This window comes from Varroa destructor, unplaced genomic scaffold (assembly GCF_002443255.2).
Source record: "Varroa destructor unplaced genomic scaffold, Vdes_3.0 BEIS01000005.1, whole genome shotgun sequence".
Lineage (NCBI taxonomy): Eukaryota > Metazoa > Arthropoda > Arachnida > Mesostigmata > Varroidae > Varroa > Varroa destructor.
The window spans coordinates 37,969,116-37,995,908 of record NW_019211458.1 but is presented as its reverse complement, the minus strand read 5'-3'; the positions used below and the strand labels follow the sequence as shown (position 1 = coordinate 37,995,908).

The 26,793-nt window shown below is 44.6% G+C and overlaps 1 protein-coding gene and 2 long non-coding RNA genes across 6 annotated transcripts in view; 1 reads left to right on the top strand and 2 right to left on the bottom strand.

Moving 5' to 3' along the window:
- The window catches only part of LOC111251588 (Krueppel-like factor 6), a 401,643-nt gene that overhangs the window by 173,584 nt on the left and 201,266 nt on the right, over positions 1–26,793 (bottom strand). The gene's annotated exons all lie outside the window — the stretch shown is intronic.
- Positions 4,062–5,638, top strand: LOC147755654 (uncharacterized). Its single transcript, XR_015327915.1, has 2 exons — positions 4,062–4,454; positions 4,880–5,638. It is a non-coding gene; the product is annotated as an uncharacterized LOC147755654 (long non-coding RNA).
- LOC147755653 (uncharacterized) lies at positions 5,687–17,425 on the bottom strand. Of its 2 annotated transcripts, none has more exons than XR_015327920.1 (3): positions 12,911–17,425; positions 9,382–12,605; positions 5,687–8,909 (listed from the first exon to the last, which is right to left on the bottom strand). It is a non-coding gene; the product is annotated as an uncharacterized LOC147755653 (long non-coding RNA). The 2 variants fall into 2 exon arrangements; XR_015327919.1 differs by having other exon boundaries at positions 12,958–17,423.

The window sequence follows — 26,793 nt, the reverse complement described above, 5'->3', positions numbered from 1 at the left end:
CAACTAACGTCAGAATGTGTGCACTAAGCTATAGGTAACATCAGAAATATATCCTTAATATATGTGCAATAGTCCAACGTCAGCAAACGTCAGAAAAGAAGAGAAACGATTTTTTCTGCTAGTTGATCAAACAGTTCGCGTATAGGTTGGTGTGTAACGTGTCGCCTATAATTGCCGAGATGTTCGGTTTCATGTCACCGTAACGTCGATACGTTCGAGATGACGTGCAGCATTTGGGCTGATCTATAGTTCGAGAGTTTATCACACGCTTGTTTAATGCGTCGCCAAGCGTCTCGTCGTAAAGCTTCATAACTAATCAGATGGCCTTATTCCTGCTCGAACGTACTCTTCTGCTTTGCTTTTATATTCTCTTCCGCTTGCGTTTTCCCGTCGCCTCCACCCATTCCCCAACACCTTCTTCTGCCGTCTCTAGATTTTTTTGCCGCTAAAGTCACGCACAAGCCATTATCGATTTGAGGCAACAGCAGCGAGCCATATAGTCAGTCGGCCAGCAGTTGTGTCTCTGCCCAGAGCGGAAATCTTCCTCCGAACGAACAAATCAATGACATTCACAGATCGGAGTCAATTTACTGAACAGCCGGTGCCCGTCGAAGCGACACCACTGCTCCTGTCAGAGCCGTCGTCTCTAAACGAGCGAGTTCTGAATATTGGATTGAGCGCCGGCTGACGGAACGTACGACCACCGAATGCTAAACACAGACAGGCATGCAGGCAGACGTGCCTTTGAAGCGAAAGACTACCAATATTATAACCAGTACTAGAATTGCTATTACGACATACGAGAGGACATCGAATGAAAGCACCGAAAGCATATCAGCACAGGAAACCGACGGCGGTACCCGCCTTGATCCGGACTAGCGCAGGCGCAAAAGAAAGAAAACGTACGTGAAGCAAGTATTGTAAACAGAAAAAATATGATAGAAGAATTTAGCCATGTATATCGTTCAATGCTGGGACGGTCGCACACGCTCTCACGTTAGATCCACTAAGGGGGAGTGGCATAATGAGTTAGGATTGTTTCATTTCATGACATGTCGCTACATACGAAGAAAGCGGGCAAAAGGGGAGGAAAGTAAAAAATGCGAGACCTACACAGTAAAAAAAACGATACGAGTCGACAGAATGGTGCACGGTAGTCATTGATCTATCGGCCGCGTCCAACGCTTGTCCTCACTCGCACCAATAGAAAGTCAAACAAAGACAAGCCTAGGCGGACGTTAGAAAATGTTGATAAATGCTTTTGCAGGTACTCGGAGACACTTTCACAGAGTTATGCTCGTAATGCGTAGAGTAAAAGGCTCAACTCTACTACGTGTCGAGGTTGAAGTTACACTAATGATTTCGGTCTATTTCGTTCAAAACTTTTGCTTTAAGCAGCTGGTACAAACAAACAAATCGACGCTTACCTAAGAATAAAGAGTCGCTATCAGTAGGGACTGATAAATTCAGCAGTTCGCCACAGCAAATCTCCGCCCCGTGGGGGCACAACTATTCTGAGGCTAACAAAAACTACCCTTCGGCAACACAATTCGATGGGCCGATATCCGGACAATTGAAGCCTAAATCGATCTGCTATATAAGCAGCCAACATCCTACTATTTACGCTGCAGTTACAGTTGCAAAGCTGGTGCGCCCAACGTTTTTCTATGCTTCCTCTCTAAGGTTCCTTAAGCTGGCGCATGCCACACACGGACACATACACATATATACAGAGAAGAAGAGATAGATGTATTAATTAAATGTTAACTAATGATTTCCACTCATGTCGACACGAGTGCGTTTCCCCCCCGCGCACTGTTATCCGACGGAAAAGTAGGTGCGACTTTGGTGGCCTTAGGGTCGATGACAGGGATGATGAAGCGACCAGTGTAAATAAAAAAAAGGTAGGCGATTTTTTTGCTTTCCATGTGGCGTGACGATGGCGCCTTCAGCTATTTTTGTAGCGTTTCACCAAAATCTATTTGGTGTAGGTGGAAATGTCTGAGAAGGCAGCAGCAAGATCTACAAATGGTGACGCAGTGGAGAAAACAACACGCCTTCACTCGCTTAATCGTTAAATGATTGGTTTTGGGATAAGAGTCCGGACGAGTCTCAAAATCCGATCACGAATCAGTGAATGAGCAAGGAATGACATCAATATGTACCATAGGGGAAAAAACGTATTACGAATAATCATACGTATGTATTTCGCGCCTATGATAAGAGCGACGGAAACGGGAAAACATAATGAACGCAAGAGTAGAGAGCCAATGTACTGTATTATATTTAAGGTGTCTATGTGTATATAGAGTTTTCGCTGATCGTTATGTTAATCAGAATCTTCTGGGTCGGTTCAGAGAAATATGTTAATAGAAAAATGTAAGATAGCGTCCAAACAGACTTTGAACTGACTTCCAACCTGAGCCTAGTTGCAAAAGTCTATACTATATCTTGAATGTCACTGCATAAAAAAGGCCTTGTTTCATCTTCGTAGCAGCACATACGGCCTAGTGCATGGATCACGAAAGAACCAAGTAGAAATTGCAATAAAGCATTACAGACTCTACGCAACGAAATACGTCTATTTATAAGCAATAGTATTGATAAACGCATTGGAAGGATACGAGAGCCTTAATGAACCTATCTTATCGTGCCCGGTTGGATAATTGAGAAAGGTACACCTCAACAAGAACTCACATCAATAAGCTCATCCCGTTGGCCATGCGCCGTCCGGTAAACGCCACTGTTTCGGCTATTCAGCTCATAGTTGATCGCTTTGACCAAGCATGATGTTTATCAGCTGGCAAACAGATTATTGTTTCATCATTGTTTCGTAAACATCTTTCATATTTCAACAACAAATCGGCCTGCTTTACCGAATCTTTCTGAGTTCCTGAAACTTCTTCAAGGAAAGTTTGCGCGGTACCTGATCAGCATACGAGTTACTGCTGCAGACAAACGATCCGAGCGACTCTATGACTATAAAACACATTAAAATATAAGCTATGTTATAACATTATGGGTCAATATTACCAAATTGTCTGTATACCGGTACTAAATATCTACCTTAATTATTGCCATTTCCGATATAAATATGCGCTGCTGGTGCTACTACTGTTATTACTACTACATTGTCGTTACTCACTCATGTCAAAAAGCGATATTTCCTTTAAAAAATCATACATTACATATTAATTAGATACTATTTGACATTTTACCTAGATCTGAACAAATTACTCGTATTATGTATACGTGTGCGCATAAACGTGATGCCTATGCCTATGCCTATGCCTGAATATGATAACTCGACAAATGGCTCATTCGTGTAATACAAATAGAATTCGAATAGGATTTTGCAACTTTGCTGACCCAGTTGAGCTCAGATATCACTTTAAATAATGACAGCGACCTTAACCCAGTAATTTGCCAACCTATAACCCATTACCCATAGCGTAGATATATACGGGTGCTGGTAAATCACTCAAACAATGATAAGCTATATCAGTATGAGCTGAAATGCGCTACCAATAGAACAGTCGCGTCTTATTAATTGCAAAATGAGTGTAGTTAGTGAACCTAATGATTTCTATAGCCATTCTCGATCTGGCTGGCTTCGTTGCTTGCGACAGACCATTATGTTTCAACATTGTTCACGCTTCCTATAGAGTAAAGGTTCCACATGTTCGATTCAAGCTAAACAAACACTCATACATATTGCAATGGCAGATTTTCGAAAACCATAATCGTCAGCTCGTCATACTGTTGCAAATGCATTGGCAAAATGAATAAAAACTATCGCGATTCGATGTTATTCTTGATTATTTCGGTTACTGTCTGTGTTTCTTATGGAAACACCTATCGAAAATTACCCAGTCTATTTCTCGCATCTCTCTCTGCTTTTCATCCCTTCGCCTTTTCCGTGAAGTTCTTTTTGTTGATGTCCAGACTGTTTCAGTTTAGCTCAGTCCTGAGTGGATAACGAGGTGTGTACTGGCTTCAAGAGCCCGTCATTTGTATGGATCGATTCATGGTGACCAAACGGTTGTGCCGTGACGACGGGCCGCAGGCAAAAAGTTAAGCTACAAAGTGGCACACTCATCTCCACTTCGGCACTGACCCCATTGCTTTTTGGCCCCTAAGGGACGTCTATAGGGACAGAAGGCTAGTTACGCTACGTGCCGTCGTTGAATACTTCGAGCTTGGACTTGGGCTGACACTCTCCCGGTGCCTTACGAAAACACGCCGCAGATAAGAGCACGAACGAACGGGATACGTAATACAGAGCGGAAGTTATTGAAGCTCTTTAGCAAAACAGATATCTAGGCAGTAACGGAAGCAGCGCTGCTGGTAAACGAGTTGAGGCTCTGCTGTTAAAGAAAGTGCTTAAGAAGCTACTGGAGATGATGACGCATCGGTGCAAAAGAGGTTTCACTGAGACAAACCAGTTGCTTTCGGTTCGTATACATGCCTAATTCACGAGAACAGCTAAACAAATTGAAACTTGTAAATGTTTAGGAGTTAGCCATGACATGCGGCGGAGGCTTAAGAGTATCAATTACGGTCATAGAGGTGAATGTCACATAAGTTTTTCTACGTAAAAAATAACACTGATCGAAGTTTCCCTTGTTAGAAGGTAGATCGACTAGAAGAATCTGGCCTTAGATTCGGCTCATTGTTACTGGATATTCAACTTTAAGGTCTAGATCCTAAATTCCCTCACATAGACATGCTACAGATAAACCTTTTTTTTGTCGTACATTACATATATAGAGCTCATGATGTCACTATTTGCTTTCAATGCAAGTGTGTATGTTCACAAATCTCTACGATGTACTAACTCACGATATTATACGTACATAAATCATACTGTTTTGGCCAGGTTTATCTCAACGTTCGACGCGGCTAACTGTTTTGAAACGAATAGCTGGATTTTGCTACGCCGTTTCGAAGTAGCATTCGGCGGGTACTGACGGTTGCGCATAGTCGCTGACCCCCCATCAGGGTCAAGTTTTGACAAGCACACGTCGCATGAACGCACAGCAGCGGTTACGATGTTAAATAACAACAACCGCGATGGCGACGGCGAATAGTGGCGGTATTTTCGAAACGATACAAGTGTCTGCCATTACTTCAGCTCGCCAATCTTTGAAGCAGGCAAACGAACGAACTAGAAGCGTGCGGTACGACCGACACTGCTGACCCGGAACGCCATCGCACTTGCCATTGGCGTCATCAGTAGAGCGTATGCAATATTACGGAGTGTCGATACAAGAGAAAAGTGCACGAAATCGTAGTCGTCCGCGTAGAACAGAGAACCTAAGCTACGCAGAATGCTTAAGCCGTTTGGACATACTTATAGGATTGCAAGCAATGAAAGTCGACATCGATCACCGCTTCTGGTTAGAGAGAATCGTCATTTAGGTGCTTAGGGCAATATTTACGTACCTATGTACAGACACTGATGGTACCTCCGTCATTACCACTACCAAACAACCGTAGCGGACCGAGACACCAAGCATCAATCCAACAATTGTAATAACAGCCATACCAAGTGACTAACCGCATATAAATTACCGATTCCAAATGCTAATACGTGACACAATAATAAAGGATGATGTATAACACGTTTAAAACCAAATCGTTCCTATTATCTGTATATACTTCTTTTTAATGAGACCCTTCCCAAGGGAGATGTCGATATTCCTGCCCGGGGAGAAATCGTTATGAGCGTCTGTACGTACAACCCATTATGTAGCGATCTGCGCATCGCATACATGTGCAAGGTCAGCGTTGGCCAGGCCATCATTGTCGCTCGTGACGTATTTGCGACATAATAACAACGAGAAAAACATAATCCCCACGGGTTAACCCCCCACCAACCTGGCTTCTTCTACATGTAGGTCATAAACGCAGAGAGGCTTACGTTGCGCACTGCATACGATGAACAGATATCAATTAGTTGTCATTGGCGCCAGGGCTACTTCATACATATTCGTATCGATTTATCTATCCATCTATAGACGACTATGCATCTATAAGCACGAACGGCATAATTATACTATTACACCAGACGGTCGGTCGTACGTGTGATACAACGTAACTACTACAGACGGCAGCGCTCACCGAACAAATACGAGCAACGACGGCGAACCGGTCACTGGCCGGCCGCCTGCCACTATCCACGTACTTGGTGCTCATCAACTAGCGTACGCAGATTTTGGCGTCGGATCGATAACGCCATGACACCGACGTGAACGTTTTGGCAGAAGTGGCAAGGTTCGATGAAGCAGCTAACTAACTCCGATAGGCCATCGGTTCCTTTGACGATCGATCTCACGCTGTGCTATAGCTACATGCGATTAGCCACGGTGAGCAAAATCAGGCGGGTGGGCTAACCACACCGGCGGGAGCAGTTGCAATAGCAGCACCGAAGGATGAGTGGAGACCCGTTAGCTGTCCTTATCGGAGGTATTGAGAAAGAAATCGCTTTGTTTTCAGCTGCTTGTGGTTATGATTACATTTACTCGAAGTCAGACTGCAAGCTGATCATAGTTTGTTATGATTATTAATCATAGGGATTGTCTTCTAATATCTGATGGCATGAACAACTATATACCGACCGCGTAAACGTCACCTGTATTTTCTATATTATCTACCACTATAGCTGACACCCTACGTATGTACATAGACAGACCTTTTTTGTTGTCGTCGTCGACAACTTCCAAGTACGCGTATTGGGACTAGACTTTCATAGGTGTATATAGGCCTGAAAGTGAGGCGCATATTTGGGATTCTAAATGCATGCTCTATCACATATGATACGTACGTCACAGCGTACGATTTGGTCATGCGTATCGATGACTAGACGAGTATTGAATTGGGTTCAGCAGTAGACAAACGCGGGCCCAATTATCAGGACGAATTCTATTATTTGAGAGAAATTACACACTTGACAATTACAGGTACTGGAAAGCGTTCGACTGCACCCCCTAGACGGTATACATACCGTAACGACGTGACGCTCTTGCCCAACAATGGGCCAGTGGCAAAAGCATAAGTGGACAACACCCGCTTCGCCGGAAACTTAGTACCAAAACTAAGCACGACTTAACCCCGTTTAAATTACTAGTATTTTCTTTCTCAGTTATGTCTATTTCAGGTAAATTATCATTCAAAAAGACCCTTTCGTATTATTCGCTTTCATAAATAAGCGCGGTCGGTACAATGGTGTCCTGTTATCACCAAGTGCCTCAAAGAAGTCACCTCTCCCCAGTTCATTCAATGGATTCCATGCCCCTTCGGTTTGAACGAATGACGGCGGAGGAAGTCACGGCTATGTGCGAGCGCTGCTCCGTGACGGTCATCTGCCTAGTCCCTTGGAGGGGGAAGGGGGGTCTTTAGGACTTGCAACAATAAACCTTTTCAGCCAGCCTCTCCTTGCTAAGTTATATCAGCGATGCGTCTAGCGAGTCCGGTAGGTCGGCAGAACCGCCGCTTTTTTCCGGTGAGCTAATGGTAGATTTGACCAACGTCACCGACCTGAATTACTTACATAACGACGACAGAGAACGTTCGACTGCTGTTTGTGTGAGCAAATGTATCCTAACTCCGACGCGGGTCACGATGACATTGCCCAACGTTCCGAATATTGTTTATTTCGCTTACTGGTTGTATTCAAGTGCTATTAACAATACAAAAATCGGCGTTACTGAAATTGTAGCCAAATGTTTAACTTACGCAGACAAAACAACAAAATGAATAGAGCTTTAGAAATAACAAAAGTCATCGAAACGTGGACGGGCCACAGCCCGTCAGTGAGACTGTATATAGCCAAAAGAAAAACATCATTTCTAGCCTAATCAGCACGACGGTAGACCCACGTAATGAATACACCCCTTTTCAGTTGTGGGCCATAAACATAGAAGTTATGTTTTCGCACCCAGCTTGTTATGGGTTCTTTGTAATGGGTTTGTTGCTTACGGCTGAGTTTGTGCTCCTCTTATCGGAGTCCCAGTTAGCTATCAGGCAGCGGAACTTACACGAGTGCCCTGTTATAGCAATGCGTGGTACCATTTAATAGACAGTCGACCAGAATTTTTGGTTGCATCTTGTCAGTATTGTGAAGTCGTTAATCCTAGAATCGATATCTTCGATCGAAAAGCTTCGCAAAACCAACCGGTGTCGAAAACAAATGAAAGCTAGTTCTTATACATTTCTTCCTCAGAAAATTCTACAGAGTCGTATACATCGAACTTTGTCCACCGGCCGTTACCCCTTTGTTGCAAAATCGCCAGTATTGCTGCCGTCGCTTAGATTTACCTTCTTGTTGCGACTCGAGGAACAGCTCAAATATACTTAAGTGAACGTGGATGGCCAAGCTCAGTCGAATAGCAGTGATACGGCCCCTACACGGTATATAGGGATGGTAGTTTTAGCCCCAGTACGGACGACTTTTGGGGATAGCCCGCGTACCGCCAGCGCAGACGAGCATCGGGAGCCAGGCGACAAACCGCGGTTTGTTATTCCAAACTCCTACTGTTATGTTACACGTCTCGTTACAGCGGATGCTGTTGTCGGTGCCTCGACGGACTCGTCACTGTTCTGTTGGCCGCGTTCGCTTGTCGGCCATTGTGAGCGTCATGTCGTCGTAGTTTGACCACGTTATCTAGTTACCATTCGACCAAGAACTACTACCCTCGCCACATGGTTATCGTTGATGCTGTTCCCATAGCAGCTTCAACACTTGCTGCTGTTGCTGCTATAAAGTAGTCGTTGTTTCGACGCCATGTTTATGACTTATGCCAGCACCGCCATCACCGCTGCCACCGCAGCCGAGATGAACCGAGCTGAACTGGGTCGCTCCCGTGGATGCACGAATGACCGGTAAAACGTCGCCGTAGCCGCAGTAACTACAATAACAACATCAGCAGAAGCACAAGTTCAGTATACGGTTACGGTATAGTTGATGGTTGTGAGTCGCCGACTGGCGTCTGGATGAACCTTTAGCTGGCGTCGTTTACGAACAAGACTCCCATTACAGCAGCCGCCTAAACTGGAGCCATGAAACAGCTTCAACGCCTAGGTATTATGTGCCATCAAAGTAAAAGCAAAAATATCGAAGCGATGGCAATGTGCCAAAATCACACCTGCTATAAAGACGATAAGAAATAAATGGAAAGAGAAGATGAAAAAGGGAAATACACAGGTACAATCATGCATACACATATCTTCATTCTATATGATTCGAAGATGATACTTTGATGTCCGTGCATCGTTAAAACTGTACGACGGGTGAACGTCAAGAAACGTCAGGATTAATGTATACACAAAAAAAAGTACGAAGAGGTAGCGTTAACCTAGATAGGACAAAGTCCTACGTACTTCACCAAGGGCCTATCTTATATTTGTGTAGTTCCAATTTTCATACGCAGACGCCTAGTTTACGCTCTCTCGCAGATCTCGCAGGTCTTTTGCTTTTTGTTGACTGTTATCGTTTAAATGCAGCTGAGGCATATCTCTCATGAATGCATTAAAAATTTGATTGCATGTCCTTCGCAGTCGAACTTGAGCCTGTTATAGCGCTATTTTAGCCACAAAACAAGCCTCTCCATAGCCACTAAGTAACAAACAATGCTACGGTCCATAGTAGACAAAATGCGATGAAAGCGACAGTCGTCGCAATGTATCATTCCAAACAATTATCGTTGTTTTCGTTGCCGCTACTCTTCATCTGTTATCTCAATATGGCCATTATTACTAGTACTATAAAGTTAATTATCATTACTTCTCTCTGACTGTTTGTTTGGGACCCCGACAGAATATAATCATAGTGATAAAACAAAGGCTTTCCGAAAGGGGAAACGGGTCCATCGAGTGACTCCTCCTGTTCTCGTAGCTATCTGCACGCGGAGTCCTTGACGTCTCCCGATCAATGATTCAATGGGACTCGTGATGTTGTCAGATACGACACAATATACTTTTCGCCGCAGAAAAATCTTCGTTGATAGACACCGGCAACCGAATGGGTTCGTGTGCCGTACCAGATTGTTGAAAGGTAAAAATCCTATTTATCTGATTGCTACCCAGACACAACAACGACAAGGCTATGCCGACATGGTCGAGCTAGTAAGCATTTGTCACAACTGCTACTACCGCATCGGCCGCCAAAGTATGTCGTCTGCCTTTCGCAAATTGACTCGACTCGTCCGAATTTTTCCCTGACCATCGCGCGATGCCATCCTGGCTTCTGATGCCCCTTTCGCTAATACATAGAACGGCAGCCTAGCACCTGTCTTCCTAAGACATGAACAATTATCTCTTCGTTTACGTAGAACTTTGCTGCGGCAAAAACTTAAGTTAACAATAACAACAGTGTCGGCGGCCACTGCGCTACTTTTGCACACGGCTAGGGTACAACGGCTGCGACACAACAATTCGTGCTGCAGTAGCAAACAAAGTCAACGACACCAACAACTACGACCGTGCAATAAGCCAAATTGCTTGATGTAACAATAGTTGCTGCTATGATCGCCGCGGCCGTCAGTTGACGCCATCAGAAATACAATTATTCGTTGCGCCGATACGATATATGACGCTCCATTGTCTCTTCGTCAAACTGCGTTCACACACATCCATGTATAGCAATGTACGAGCATAGGACAGTATACATACATGTACGTACATACATAATACGTACAAGTGCGCCTATAGAGGAAGTCAAGGAAAGAGGACGTGCGAGGATGAATCGCGGCTATTTGTAGCGGCCTTATGAGGAACGGCGGTTAGCGGGAGAATGAGGTAACGATGCCTGCCTGCCTGCCTGCCTGCATTGTGCTATACAAACACACACATCCACTTATTAGTATAACAGAAGACCATTTCACTTTTGGTTTACAAGGACAAGGTAGGCGCTGCGGAAGAAAAGCGTACAATAGTGTTATGCTGGAAAAGCAGTACGGGGTCGTAAAGTCAATCGCAATAGAATTGTGTGTCGAAGGCTGTTGACAAGGGTGCGAGAGATGGAACAAGAATGCAAACTTGTACGCATCTCAAAGATCCGCAGAGCCGTGCTTGACCATGATTTTCGAAGGTGGTGCACGTTGTCTAGATAGGTCCCATACACAGACAGACAGGTACTATGCCAGTGCATACGGCCTAGGCCGACCAACGGACACACATACAAATATAAGAACACTTGTGAAAATGATCATGTAACGTTACAAAGGGTAATTGTCTGTTTTTGTCCACGTATAGAGTAGCAATATTGTATTGCTATGGCTATGCAGTGCGGGTTCACATTTGCGATGCATACGAAGCCGATTATGAGACTAAATCGACAGGAATGATTTCTGGGTTATTCAGCGCCACCTGTACTATGATAGTCGAAGCAAAGCATGACCTGGTTTTTCTTAACGAAGGCTATTATAATTTATCGATACTTGAGCATGATTATAATGACCATAGCTACTGCTATAGCTACTGTCATATATATATATATATATGACCTTCGATAATTGTTTTATTATTCTTGGCATTTATTGCTATTTTTGTTACTGCTGTCACACAATCTTGAGTCAAAAAGGCTTCCTAATTGCTGCTACTGTTGGTATCGGCTTCTTTTGTTTTCTTCCACTATACGAGACAATATAATGTCACAAAGCGTGTCTCTATTTTTCCTTCTAGCTAGTGTCAGACGCTTCTGGCGCGATCGGTCTGCTGTGGTTGATTGAGAGCAAAAGGAATTAACAGGATTTGGGATCCTTTCTGTTCTATTGATTTTGCATTCCTGCTGCATTGGTGGCAGACAAAAAAGAAAGTTACCGAATATTCCCTATAAGTTTCGTAAAGCAAGAGTAAGCGTACACCAACGAAATGCATAGCCACAGAGCGATTATTATCTGGTATGGCATTTTAGGACGATTCTGTCGCTTGGTAAAATCGCCAATTTCCTCCTTGAATTTAGGTCTCTGTAGTAACTTCTTTGCGTAAGAGCCTTTAGAATGATGATTGTCATTTGGTGAAAGCTGCGTTACATATGTGTAGTTTTTCGAAGCTTTGGCTCAAGGAGGTAAACGAACAGTGCGGAAAACCGAGAAAAATAAGACTTGAAGCTACATCACACGATGTACATACAAATTTCGTGGAAGAAAAGCGTGACAGAAAGACGTCGACGCTGCCGTCACCCTATACAGCAAGCGAGTTAATTATGGTAGAAGTGTCTGGTGGCAATTATTGAAAGAGAAACGAGGCATGATTCGCCAGTGGAATTATGTAGGCACTATAATTTGGTCAGTTGTCCGTACTGAGCCCAAATATACTATGGTATAAATATCCGACAACAATAAACTTTCCGTTTTCGATGAATGGTGTTTGTCTAAGAGGCAGCGATATAGGGCCCACTAAATCTAGATTAAGCCAACGTTCTTCTGAAAGAATTTTACTGTTTATTTCTGGTACAATTACGCCATTAATATAGACATAGGCATTTTTAATAGAAAATAAGGAAATTACTAACAATATAGGTATTTCACAATTCAATTGGAAAGTATTTTTTTATGGATACTCATGATATGGGTGACAATAGCCTGAAGGTAGCTCGAATTTACCTGAAAGCAAAAAAAAAACAAACAAACAATAATGTCAACTACTGCCAACGCGTTAATTCTCGAATAAATGCTGCCTAAAGAAAACTAAATAGAGTATAGCAAAATCATTAATGATTACCCATTCTAATGGCTTGGTATTCTTTGGCTATTTCGAAGTTAAATACGTTAACTTTCATATCAAAATAATAATCAACTTTTAAAAATCAGCTAATATTACCATATAATAAACAGACTTCATTAGCTGAGTCTTCAGTTGGGTCATCAATCTGTTATTATTATATATTATAGGCCCTATACACAATTACCTGGCAATGTTATGATTGTTAGAATATCAATCAGTTATTATCATTACTATTAAAAATATGCTGATGATTGTCATCGATATTGAATACTCCTGTATTCCTGTAGGAGCGTTCTTCTCTGGAGCAAGGGAAGCGCGGCAGAAATCAACGTATCACGACGACGCCTCGCATCTACATATGTATACATGCGGAAAACGAAAACGCTTTACAACAGGCGATAAGCGTATAGTGTTATTCTTCCATATAACCACGAACAAGCTCCACGGTCAATAAACGACTGGAATAGGAATCAGCTTTATCGAGACGACGACGGAACTTCGACATTTTGTATGTCTCTTCCAACACCGACCTAGCAACTGAGCTAGCGTGTGGCCTCCCCCTTTCAGAAAGGCTTCACGTGCTTATGAATACACTATTCATTCATTTACTCGTTCACTCATCCGTTCCATCTAACGCTTCATGCTGTCTTGATACAGAGAACTTCTGAGGGAAAAGGCGAAGTATACGGTGTTGTCCTATATCGGGAATATCATCTCCGGTGACCGTCAGAGTCGGAGCTTTTCGCTGTCACTCACTACAGGTAGGCTATGAATGTTGGTGAAACGTTCGCTCTTAGCCACACGTACTTTTTCCATCAGCGTAACCAAACGCAGAGCAGCGAAAACAGTGTACGCAGGAAACCTCGATCGCGAGGCTTTCCTACGGTGACTTTCGGCAGAATGAAAACGGTGCACTGCATCTAGCGTTACCACCCATCCATCGATCCATCCATCCTCACCATTAAAGCAATTAGTCTATAAATCGCCGGCCAACTGTGATAGCAGAATGAAATTCAAAGCGGCAGCTGGTCAACGACCAGTGCCACTACATTTGTCGATTCTGATGGCAGAACGAACGACGAAAGTTCAATGGAAATAGACTCGGAGCGCAACTAAAGGCTGAAGGTCGAAACGAAGACTACGAAGGCAAAATGAGATTGAGACAAAGAAATTCGAAGGGCATCATTTCATTATCGGCATTCTAGACCACCCATCGACAAGCGACAAGCCAGAACGACCAACAGGTTTTGTCTATATGATTTTTTTGCCTAAAGTTATCATCGACAACAAACTAGCACCGTAAGTTATCATTGACACCGCTATAGGCACCCGATATGGAACTGTAACATATGAGTCGACCCAAATTAGATGAGCAACTGTCTCCAGTAGCAACTGTAGTCGTCAGCTCCCGTTACCGCCTCGCCGACGCTGCAGACGCTGAGAACATTGTGTTTGTGTATTATCGTTTCCGTTGTTTTCCCATAAACTAGTGGAGTCATGACGAGTCGTGAACTACTAGTAGTTAGTGTCAGCCCCCAAACTTCAGTAAAGGCATCAATACACGCTCAGTGCCACCTCAATGCTATCAGAACCCCGCGATGCGCCCAGTTCATCGTCTCGTAAACGCTCCCGGCATCCTCGGGACGACGCATCATTTAGAGAAGCGATGCTATCGCCGCAGCTCAAATCAAATAGGCCTAACGAGTGAAGCGTATATATTCACTTATGCATACAGCAGAGTGGACATAGTTTCCGTTCAATAAACTCGACGAGATCCATCGAGTTTCGCGCTTATGCGCCCGGACAGCCGGACACAGATAGAAACCTATACACGCACACATACAACCGTACAACTATTCTGCCATTATAGCAGTAGGTAAGCAAGTGTATAGACTTCTGGCCATCAATGAGGAAAGCCGCGACGCGGTGGCGCTGCGGCGGAGCCGGCAAGAGCCGCAGCGGGATCGACCGTGGACTATGGCCTAGCAGCTAAGGCCCATCGGGGAAACGGCGTTCTTCGGCTGGCTGGACAGGCAGTAGGCAAGCAGGCGGAGCCGCTTTGTCTCCCAGTTGGTTCAAATGACAGCCTTTAATCTCGTTAAGGCTTATAGTATGTCGGGCTGCTGGAGGAGATCTATAAAAGATGACAATCCCGCTGAGTCAGCCCGTCGGTATCTAGTATGGGTTACCATCCCTACGGTAGTGGCTCCTACAACAAACATAAGCAGACATACACACAAGACAGTGTCGTCGTAGGAGACATTGTACCGAGCCAGTTGCCATTGTCGTATACATGTAGACGCATGCACGCAAAGACAGCCATCTTTGAATGGCACTTATACGCTCAGCAATAGACAGACGGGGGAAGAAGCTATAGCGAACGAGAGAGAAGCATGGAAAATGCGCCGTTTGTACTGCTACTGCAGCTTCCATCTTTCAAGAAGGTTTTATTTTTGGCTAATGTTGGCGGTATATCGTAGTGCGAGTTGTATGAACTGTCCGCCTCTTGTCACTCGCTGATCTCCACTTGCCAACCGCTCAACGTTTAGCAGTTCTCCTCAGTAATCATTAGAATCGACCCTAATGGAGTACAAGTAGAGGTACAGGCAAGAAAAGGGCGAGAGTTACTCTGTAGGAGAGAAACAGGGTGTAGTAGAAAAACGCGCGTCACAATACCCGCAAAGCTCGAACCAGATTGAAGGAAGAAAACGCCAATGACGACAGTAGTAGTGATAGTCCAGTGACCTCGGTATTCATTGTCGTTGTTGGTCAGATTTTATAGAAATTGTTTAATATACAGTTAGCTGATAGTAAAGAGAAAAAAGTTGCACCTTTCTGGATCGTGCTTTAGTGGTACACGTGGGCGCGGCGTCGTAACCTATATCGCAACCCTATCTAATGTTCTGCGCCCAACGCTACCCAACCTAGCCCAATGGCTGGCTGTCACGACTCAACAAAGTAATTACGAGTAAGCAGCGACACCATCAACATTTACCATATAAGTACTGAGGAGGAAATCGAGTGTTCAAGTATATTGCAAGTGGAGCCACACTGACGGCCACATCATTCCGTGCTTGCCTTCTTGTCTGTCTGCCCGCCTCAACAGCCAACGAACAATTGGACACAATGAGTTAGATAGAGAGCTCAGTGGGAGTCTTTTTTGCCTGTTGAACTCGTGTTAGGGCGACTTTGAAGTGGAGGACGGAGCTCGGAAGAAGCGATCAGGTCTGACCAGTGAAACTTGGTCAGACGGAGCTACTCTGGGCTGTCTTGAACCGTTTACGTCAGCGTCTAGAAGCATCCGAATAAAAATGGCGGTTCTGAAGCAGTCGTGACTGTCGCTGTCTTATCCTTTACCCACTGTCTGCACACGACTATCATGTCATGACTGAACAGTATATATCACTACATTACACATATGCGTCTCCTATCCTAGTAGCGCATACTTGCGATCTATGCACGGTCCTGACTTCTTCTCAAACTTGTTTCGTTTCGGCTTACTGGCAGAGTCTGTAACGAACTAAAAGCTCACCCGCCAGCTCGCGCTGACGTTTTCCTCGCTAGCTACCATGTCCACAATGGTGTGGAAAAAAGCATCAAGAAGAGAGAGAAGAATAGAACAAGAAAGTGTAGTAGTCGTCGCACTGGTGAGATGAGAAAACCTCACGATAGAGACAAGTAAAGGAATCCTGAAGAGCGGAAGAACCCGTGAAGCCTGGAGAGTGGTCAGCAAATGCAGGCCGGAGGAAGAACAAAGAAAAAGAGTAGGATGAAGGCAGAAGCTGGTCGACCACACCAGCGCCACCACTGCCATTGCAAGGAGGCCAAATCTCATCAAACTTGCAAATGGCACACGCACAGACTCAAACGAGCCCTCGCACACATGGTAGACGTATACACTGTGCAGGAGAGCCGATGAACCAGAGCTGCCGAAGCAGCTACAACACTAGTGAGGATGGCAGTGGTAGAATCGCCGGAGCGTTGGAGATTCATGAGGATAAGGCGGGGTAGAGCTGGAGCATGCCAAAGATCTTCCAGTAGCAGCTCTCATCGTTTGAAGAGAAATTGAGACAACAGAGAATGAAGCGGGGAAAAATGGTGGCGGAAGTCGGGACAGAGGACCAGAGAGAGGCAGAACGAAAGAGAAAAGACCAGGTCTGCTTGATCGTCAGACAAGCTGAGGATGAAATATCTTCCAATTTGTTGCGTCGCCGCTTGAGCCTAGCTATTGGTCCTGCTTTCCTGTACTCTCTTTCTTCATTGGCCTGACTGGCCAGCCTGTGCCCTGCTGCTGCTGCCTGCCTACAAGGAAAGACCGCGAGCGTTGCCTGCTTCAATTTTCTATCGACCCTGCAAACTCGTGGCCAGCTAGGCCCTATCTTCTTAACTTCCCAACAGAAACCGCAGCAACAGTGTCGGCAGGGCGGTGGTGGCAGCAGCAAAGCGGCCAAAATGAACGATGCGCCTTGAAGCTGCTTCAAACTGACACCACACAAGTTGGTTCAGTCGTTCCTTTAGCTGTCCATCGGCATCTTTTTACGGCTGGGAGTTAGGAGAGACGCAGTACAAGGCGAGACAGAACAGGGAACAGGCCAGTACGGTAAATTCTAAAAGGTTTGGGGCTGTTTGTGGTGTCGGAGAGGAATAGGGGCAGTTTGTGTTGAGGTTTGGCGGCTCAATTCTGAATAAATTACTAAGATTATTTAGTCGAGGAGCTGGTTAAGCTTATCGAGTACATTTAGGACATATAGCAAGCTATCGAGTAGCCAAAGCGTTCGCGAAGCAGAGATACGACGGACGGACGAACGGACGAACGAACGACTGACTGAATGAAGCATCTTCTTATCCTTAGTGATATGTTTTGTATGTTTAGCTTTAGCTTCCACCTTGAGCTGGAAGAACTCCACAATGCTGATCGCTTCTGTGAGGGCAAGACGATAGCGACAATAATGACAACGAAACTAAGGTTGCGCCACATTATTATAACTGTGATCCGCTCGGAGATTCACTCCGACTTCGATGTGATTCACTGGTGAAAGTTTCTTAAAGGAGTGTTGCCCTCCGGAGCCTCCTCCACTACCAATCTATAAGGCTTATAGGTTGGTAGATGATTCAAAACTTAGCTATACCGATGATATCCATAGTGCAGATGTATATGGAATCCGTATGGATGGATATCAGTTTAGAATTTGGTTTTGTCCCTCTTAAGCCACTTCTGATAGTGGCAGAATATCGGCTTAGCGGTGTATTCGGGCACTGATCGTAAGAACCTAAAAATTAGGACTCCAATCTCCTACTCCCATTCCTTTTTTTTTACTTTGCGATTGCATCGTTTCCCTGGGTCCTCTTTGACTGAATCCTTGCACTCTATTAGCATTGCAGAAAACGTCAGTATTATACGCAGGCACGCATACAAACGTACAACTAAGCCAAAAAAACTAACAACACGATATAGTTACACAAAAAGCACGGCAGACGCTGCCGGTTGTAACGACTATGTCGTACGGACGCATCCCATTATAATGTATGTGTTCTCTCTCTTTCTTTCACTCTCTTCATCGAGACCAAGGAACAAGGCGACATGAACGCTATACGCAAAAGCTGCAGTTACAATGAGAAAGAAGACTGCTTGCTTCAGCTTCTACTGTCAAATGCGACAAATAGTGAATGGGGATGCCTTACAGGCGGAGACGGTTTGGCTCAAGCCAAGTAAACACAAGGCCTGTGCCAATGCAGGCTTGGCGCTGCTGACATGAACGCATTGAGCCGTACGCTGGTCTTTCAAAGTAACCAAGCCTGTGATTCTGACCCGATCACATAGTTCCATCGTTTTACCGGCGGCAGTCGGAGCCGGCCGTGTCGTTGGCGTCGACTTATGTGGGTCGGTTATAGGATCCACATACAGTAGACAAAGCTGCAGGACGAAAATCCCATAGCGGCGGGCTTTGTCGCAGCACGGACTGTGGGCGGTGGCATTGACACAGCTTTCGACTTCCTCCGCCACTACCAACATCGAGACCAGAGCAACCCTCGGGTCACCAGGTCCTGCTTGGCCCGGCAGAGCCAACGGATTTCGATGCTTTATGTCGATGTTTCGGCGTGTGTATGTGTGTGTGTTTGCAAGTATATATTTATATATGTTTGTTGGGATGTTTGTGGAATATGTATGTGAGGGAATATATTTATGTATGGAGCAAAAGCAGTGCGGGGGAGAGGGTCCGGGTGAACCTGTTTTCCCCATTTCATTACCTCTCACTCTATCGCTCTCTCACTTTCGCTGTGTGTGAGCTCGTAGCTTTCGAAGAGCCGGAAATGGGTCCGGAAACGCCGCCATCTTGGACCTCGCCATTTGTCTCTTCCCCGTATTAGATAGATATGTAAGAATGGACGCCGCTAGTGGCGGACCAGGGTGTGGTGAAATAAGGAATAGTAGTAAAATCGCGGGTGGGAACAGGTTCTTAGAAAGCAGAACAATACATTGTGAGGATCTATTCCCTTGCTACTAGCATAGAACAGGACTGGTTGGGATTACATGGGTTAAGGCCACGTGGCTGATTATTGGCTCGGTTGATCGGTACTAGTCGCGGCCCTTGTGAGGGGCCAGGCTAAAGCAGACAGGAGCAAATTGTAAGGCAAGTTGTTGAACGAACGTATAGACGCACAATCGAGCCAAAGATCGCTTGTTTAGTTGAAACGCAACCTCAGCATAAAGGTTTGGTGGCGCCATAGTATAGTCGCAAGAAAATAACCCGGTCGGCCGTATTGCTTTTTTTTTTTTCCTATTATAATAAAAATGAAAGCAGGCTCGTCGATGTTTCGATTCTTAAGCTCTAAGTATAACTAGCCGGGTGGTGTTCAATTAATTTTTTTATTCTTATGTCGCCTTTCCTGGTAACAAAATCTAACTGCTGACGGTGCTTTCACTTCGGTCATATGTTTAAGACTTACTTTATTTTTTCTCACGTTGCTACGAGCAACATAGCAGTGGAAGGCAAGTGGAATCATAAGAAACGCTTTCGTTATGTGTTTATCGATACTTCATGCCATGCACTCTATAATACGAAATCAAATGCCTAATCACGACATCACTTGTTTATAATATCAATAGGTAGAATGGCAGACGATCATTCCCGCAATATTTCGATAGTTATCTGGCAGTCACCGTGCTGCCACCCATCGCTAAGAAATGCAGCTCAACAATACCAATTCGACACAATGTGGTCCAAACACAAGCGATGGTTGATCACAGACCCGCTGACCGCGCGCATGATCTCGTCTTCAACCCACTGGAAGACAAGACGCAGTGGATGTTGGATCAGCAGTGAACTCAACAGTTAAATGCAACGAGCAATAACGTCCTACCGTGGGTACACGGATTAACGAGATATTCAGCCAGCAATACCTTCTAGCCTGGAGACTGAACGAATTTAGCGAACGATGCGTCGAAAATGCCGCACCGAGGGATCGGCATGGACTGCTAATATTTATTGCTAGCGAAAAAAACGACGATAACGAAAGGAAGAACGATATTTAAATAGCTTGTCGTCTTACGCAGTAGCTACGCAGCTAGTCTCATGGAAGAACAACAAAAGATTGCTTTCGAGAAGTCTTTACGGGAGTCCCTCGAAAGACCCAGTAAATGCTGTTACTACAAAAAACAGACACGCAAAAAAAGAAGCAGATTTGTGGAACCCGTGGAAAAGGTCAAATATGGAGATGGTAGCGAAAACTAGACCTCCATAATAAAGTGAGATAGGCAAACTAACTAAATAGCCTGAGTGTACACGCTACGCGTGTAGGGAATGCTCCAAGATAAAGATAGGTATACATATATAAAGAGGAACCAGCTAGGGAGCTGACGAAAATTGGTGACACGGGAGCAGAAGTACTGGTCAGTCGGAGACACAGCGATAGCAGATCACGCTATCTTGCTCATGATCTTTGGCGTAACTACTGCTTCGATGCCCTTCAAGATGGAGGCAAAACGTTTTATGCCATTTTGGCCAATATGTTTTCCATTTTATTCTGAAATTTTGCCTTATCGTTTGGACAAAATTGAGACGCTGGCTCCGTACAGGATCATGGTCTCTTTTTGAAGGAACAATAACGCTGTATTTGCCGAATAATGTGCAATCTTTTAGAAATATATGCTTAAACCAATGTCCCATTAACAGCAGGAACGATCAGAAAATTGTGAGCTCGGCTTAATTGAAATCATTTAGGCACCTTCTTTTTGTTCACGTTTCCGTTGAAATTGTCGGCTTAACGTGTACATGGTTCACGCGTATATCGATAGCCCATAAGACACGTGTGCATAAATTTACATCTTGCCATGAACAGAACGAATGTTTCAGAAGGCATGGTTTATCCTCTTCACACACTGACACATGAGAGACTACATGCACATATCACATTATATGTTTATGTGTGTAAGACATATGAGCGAATATACGGTTCATACAACTATGGCCGGAGTAGTGGAAATCCTGTGGGCAATATCCGATGGCAGTCCGACGTCATAGACAAACGAGAAAATAACAGAAAACGGAATCCTATTGTCTTACTCAGACGGCCATGGGAAGTCGCATAGAAATACTGACTCACAGGCACGCGCATACACATACATGAAGCGGTAACCCAGTAGGCCAACTATATTACGTCCCTTAGCAACATTGCCCTTATTACAATCTTCGGACAAAACGGAGTACGTTATTACCTTCGGCTATGACTGCAACGAGAACATAGTAGTAATCGAGACTCAGCTATTTCAGTTACATATCTTGTGCGAGAAAGATGCGGGCAGCGTAAGAAATGGGGGCAAAAAGTGGCCGGAAAAAGAAACATGCAATAATTCTCATTTCATCATGTAGCGAGTATTCATGTAAGATTCATGAATCCATGTAACCGAGTCATTGCTATTACAAGATAAATTATACAAAAAGCCTCTCGCCGAAGGTTAAATTAACTTGGTGCAGATTATTATAAAATACTATAATTCGCTTGTGGCATTGCGTGAACATACCGTATTTATAAGTATTGGTTCTTTGGGTCACTTTGAAGAAACTGGTCCGGTTCTGACAGTTTTTTTTTTTTTATCCATTGTTAGACTATTTGCTCGTCCACTACCTTAAACATATCTATATATTCGCGCTATTTTGTCGTAAGATATTATCAATACAACTGCTTCTCAGGCTCGCCAACAGATGATGACTGTTGCTTTTCCCTTGTTTTGCCATTCACGCCTCATTTACACAATGGAACAGTACGTGCTTAATTTGAATATTCGCTATTAGCTGCATTGTGTCTTCGTCCTTAAAACTGCCCGCCATCTCCTACAATGGCCGTCTAATCAGAGGAGGTTAGTTAGAGAAAGCCACCCGCATTGACGAGCCAGCTAACGCAAATGATGAGAATGGTCTTAAGAGCTGCCTGTAGTCGAGATTACAATGGGGCGGACTGCCAAAAACGAGCGACAGCCTTCTAACCTATTTTCATAAACACACACCAGAAGCATTGAACACACGCGGTTAGATAGGTTCGCACGTACGATTACGCCAACGATGGCGACGTCCGTAACAGCATAGCTGCCGCCAGCGACCGTTTGATCTGATGACGCAAACGGCAAACTAAATCGTCCGCCTGGCAGCCCTTAAGCAATAGAAGGGAACGAGGCGACGACTCACCGTATTGCCCTTGATCTCCCAGTGGACTAGAACGCGGTCGTTGCCACGTGGCAAACCTATTGGGTGTCCACGTAGCATACGAAACCAGCCGTCGAAATGTTTCGCACAGACGAACGGATACGGCTGGAAACAGACACCCAAACCGATACACATACACACACGCAGACAAACAGTCAGGGCGAACGCAGGCAGTATTCTGTAGCATCGAAGAGGTATACTGCTACCATCGCCATCAGTACCAACACGTACAAATGACGTTACGCTACGCAGCGAGAGACTGCCGACCACCGACATTACGACGCGACATAAGGCTTGAGCCGAACTGCGTCGTTTCACTTAGCTTGAGAGCTACACGCACACACGTGCCCACACAACCCAAATAGAGGCAAGGAGGCAGATTGCGGACGTCAGGACACCCTCATGATGACGGTGACAACACGACTTTTCCTCCTTATTATATAGTCTGCATATACTACTCTGAGTAGTGCTCGGCTAGACACCTTCATCAATCTAGGCAGCCGCTGAATGTCTGCTGGCCCCTCGGGCAAAGCAATAGGACGCCGTTAGAACGACGGCATGCTTCCATTAGCGCGTGTGCTAGCATATCTACTAATAGTGAGGTGCCACAGGTGGAGGGGATGGGGGAGGAGTGTAGATCAAAAAATAAGAAAAGTGAATCGAAAATTATTAACCTAGCACATTTGACCCATTCGTCATCCCTCGCTCTGGTAGACCAGCTATCGCTTGTGGGGCTTTTGTTTGCCTATGTTGAATATGCATACATGTGCAAGTGTTATGTGGCTCAATGCTCGTGCACACGTTTAACTGCTTAATGTTAATGACCCAGGTAGTGAATAGGTTTTCGCAAGCACTCGCGATTATATAGTATTAATATATTGTACCATTTTTTTCAGGTCGGCTACTTTGTCAACACTGTCCGGTCGTATGAGAACGCAGGTCATCATAACTTGTCCTTGCTTGCTCAAAAAATTATAGTTGATGGGATTTGCACGATCTCTTATCGCACAATGCTATTGTCAATATTCGTCTGATATCCTTAGCAGACGACAGCAGCCAGAGTAAGCTAGCTGACTCCATAATTAGTTCAAATCTGACTATGTCGAGAGTCAACGAGAGCGGAGTATGCTTTCTGCATCAAGATGCGGATACGAACGAATAGAAAAAGGCAAATGTTTTTCTTTTCTAATATTGAACCATATATATTCCACGCCAAGCAATGCTGTAGCGATAATACCGACGTACGCTTCAAATCAAGTGTTATACAAACATAAAGCGAGTCCCCAAAAAACAGATCGTATATTTTTACGCTGTGGACAAGTTTGTCTTTGCCTATATTCCACCGTAGCCCACTTCGTAAACTCTCATCTGCTCGAGCTCTACTCTACTGCTTATCGTTGCGCATCTCCTCACAATCATCGCACTGCTCTGTGGCTTCGTTCGCTTTCACACTACCCCCTCCTGATGGTCTTTCGTTCATCAATGTCTTCGCTTGCGCCACCTTCGCATTGGTGTTTCTGAACAGGGGCGTTCTCAGGGGAACCCATCAGTCGGCAGAGCGGATGGACGGACGTCGCTTTATCCCCTCTGCATTTCTCTCGCTTCTTTTCGTTTCGTTTTGTCGTTGTGACGCACGCATACACTCAGGGTAGACTCGAAACCCTAACGAAATTATATGAGCATCTAGTCTCTATTCGTTCATATGGCGACTATGTGGCTTAGTCGTTTCTCCATTTTGCTGATTGTTTCTCTCTACGCCTGCGTCTCCTAAAGTGTAGCACGCCGCCGTAGCCTCATCAAGCCGGAGCATCGAATACGATACTGACCGTTCCTCTCCAGCGTCCAAAGACTCCTTTTCTGGGTCGAGTGTACCCAAACCGACGAATCGATCCTGCCCCTAAACTGCGCTTCAACTTTCCCGCAGCCTCATTTAGTAACGCGATCACACACGAGCTATGCACAATGAAGTACAATCAGCAATCAGCCCCGAAGGGCTTGCAGCTAGTAATAAACTGGATTGACAATAGGACAAAATATTTATAGGCGTAAACGAATCGGCTTAAGATAATCCAATACACTAAGACAGCGCCATTTGCCTTTATTACGATATATTATGCTTACCAAAATGGACAACTAGCTATTATAGCAGTGTCACCGGTTATCTCTGTATTCATTTGTGTGCATAGGTGTGATTAAATAAAGGAAACGTAGTCACACTATCTAATGAAGAAAAAATACTCTGCAATTTCACAAATAGGTCACTGCAAAATGGCGACTTATTATAGCTTACACTGATCGCCCTTATTCCATGACGCTTCGTTCCTGTCCTTTTGTATTCGCCGGCATTAAATCATTGATTTATACGTATGCCAGTGATTTAATGCCCTGTTAGGCCCGTCCGTTTGCATGTGTACCCCGGTTGTGTATAAGAGTATGTATTTCCAACGTCGTTTATTATTATTATTATGTCCAGTAGATATCTTTGAATTGTTGAACTATCAACACACAAATTTCTACAATCGACAGGCGGATAAGCAGCGCTTGTAGGGTCAGTAGGGGCGCAGGGCACTCCCCTATGGGCTCCGTCAGACTTGGCCGTCATGTAATGTATGATGTGACAGAAAAGGCACTACATATTCCTAACGAGAATTGACACGAGGTGACATCGAAGAGCAGCAGGCGGCAACAACGAGCGGAAGAAAGAAAGCGGACGGGTACAAAGCAAAAGCAAGACCTGAGTGAGCAACTTTTAAGGTTGGAACAGCGAATGCGATGTCACCCGAGCCACTCGATGCTCTACCAGCAGCCTGATGTCCGCTCAATGACAGGTCTATTCGTTAAGGTCCGCGCTCTTTCATCACTGATTCTAATGGGCAAGAGACTGCGATGGACCTGGGTATCGCTGCCGATTGGCGGCTCAGAAGTGGCCTGCTTAGGCGACCGTGGATGTTAGCCGGCCGGTTAGCCTTTCAGATAGCATCGCAAACAGAGGAGAAACCAAATTAGAATGTAAGAAAAAAAAGTAGAAACTTTCCCTTCGATCGCACTCGTTTCTCAAGCAAAGATCTGTCGGTGCAGGCGTGCTCGCTGCATCCCATGGATACTATATTTCGATCGAAAGTCTCTCAGCTTTCTTTTAGGTAACGCACTCGTCTAAAACAAAGCTCAATCATCTCGTAGACTTGAGTATAGAATATAGCCAGCTGGGTTCGCCTGTGACTTCTACGATTCTGAATAATAATAATAGGCAGTCAAATTATCTAAATTCTATGATTGCGTTATATCTACATGTTTTGTTGTGTGTTTTTGGGATTGAACTCGGAGATATATAGCTGATACAGTTTTTCCTTACGCTAAATTAAAAGATGACTTTTGTCAAGCAATACATTTACCCATATTTTTTTTTTTTTTTTTTTTTTTTTCGAAATGACACCCACCGGTACGCTTCGGGTAATAGCAGCATCGGCTCAAATTTGTTATCTCACAGAAGTTATAGCTCAGACGATTTTGGCTTCATGTAACTTAACTCTTGTACATATAGATGTTCAGTCTGTTTTCACGCATGACGCTACCGCTATGAGCCGCCGAGCTATAACAACATCTAGCTCAGCACTTTATTATCGGGACAATGCAGTTTCTTCTGATAGTATCACGTGTCTATCTCGGACACTCATTTCGATGAGCGACTACCTATCGTCACACAACAGCCATCAACCGCATGTCTGCATGCCGCCATCAATGACGATAACGAAATTTTGTTCTTCGTCCATATCAACTGCTGTTGCCGTCCTCCTTAAAGCTAGCTTTTGTGAAAGCAATGACCGATAGATCGTTCATAATCGTATCGTACGTCCGTAGCCGAAATTTGAACAACAATTTGTTGATATCGCTGTTATCATCGTCACAGCTACTCCCTGTCATGGAAGACGATACCGATTGAGCCAAAGAGCGAGCGGTGACAGAGGCAGCGACAGTGTCCTAGAAGGCCGAGTGCAGGAGAGTGCCACGAAGCAATAGAAGTACTCGTAGTAGTAGTAGTAGTTTTGGTGGTGAGGGAGATACACTGGGAATCTGATAAGATAGGACAACAGACCTACACATACGGCCGTCTAGCAGGACACAACCCAGAGATGACGGACAAATTTGGCCTGTCCAGAATGCCAGTGTTCGCCTTAATCTCAATTCGCTACAATGCACCGGAAAAATATTTCGATACTTTTTTTTTTTTTCCTGCTTTTGCCATTCCGCTTCGGGACTCTCATTGCCGTTCGGGCTTCCCTATTGTTTTCTTTTGTAAATGGATAGATAGGATGGGAAAAAGTCAATGGTTCCTTCAGCAATTAAGAAAAATAGGAAGGAACACGCT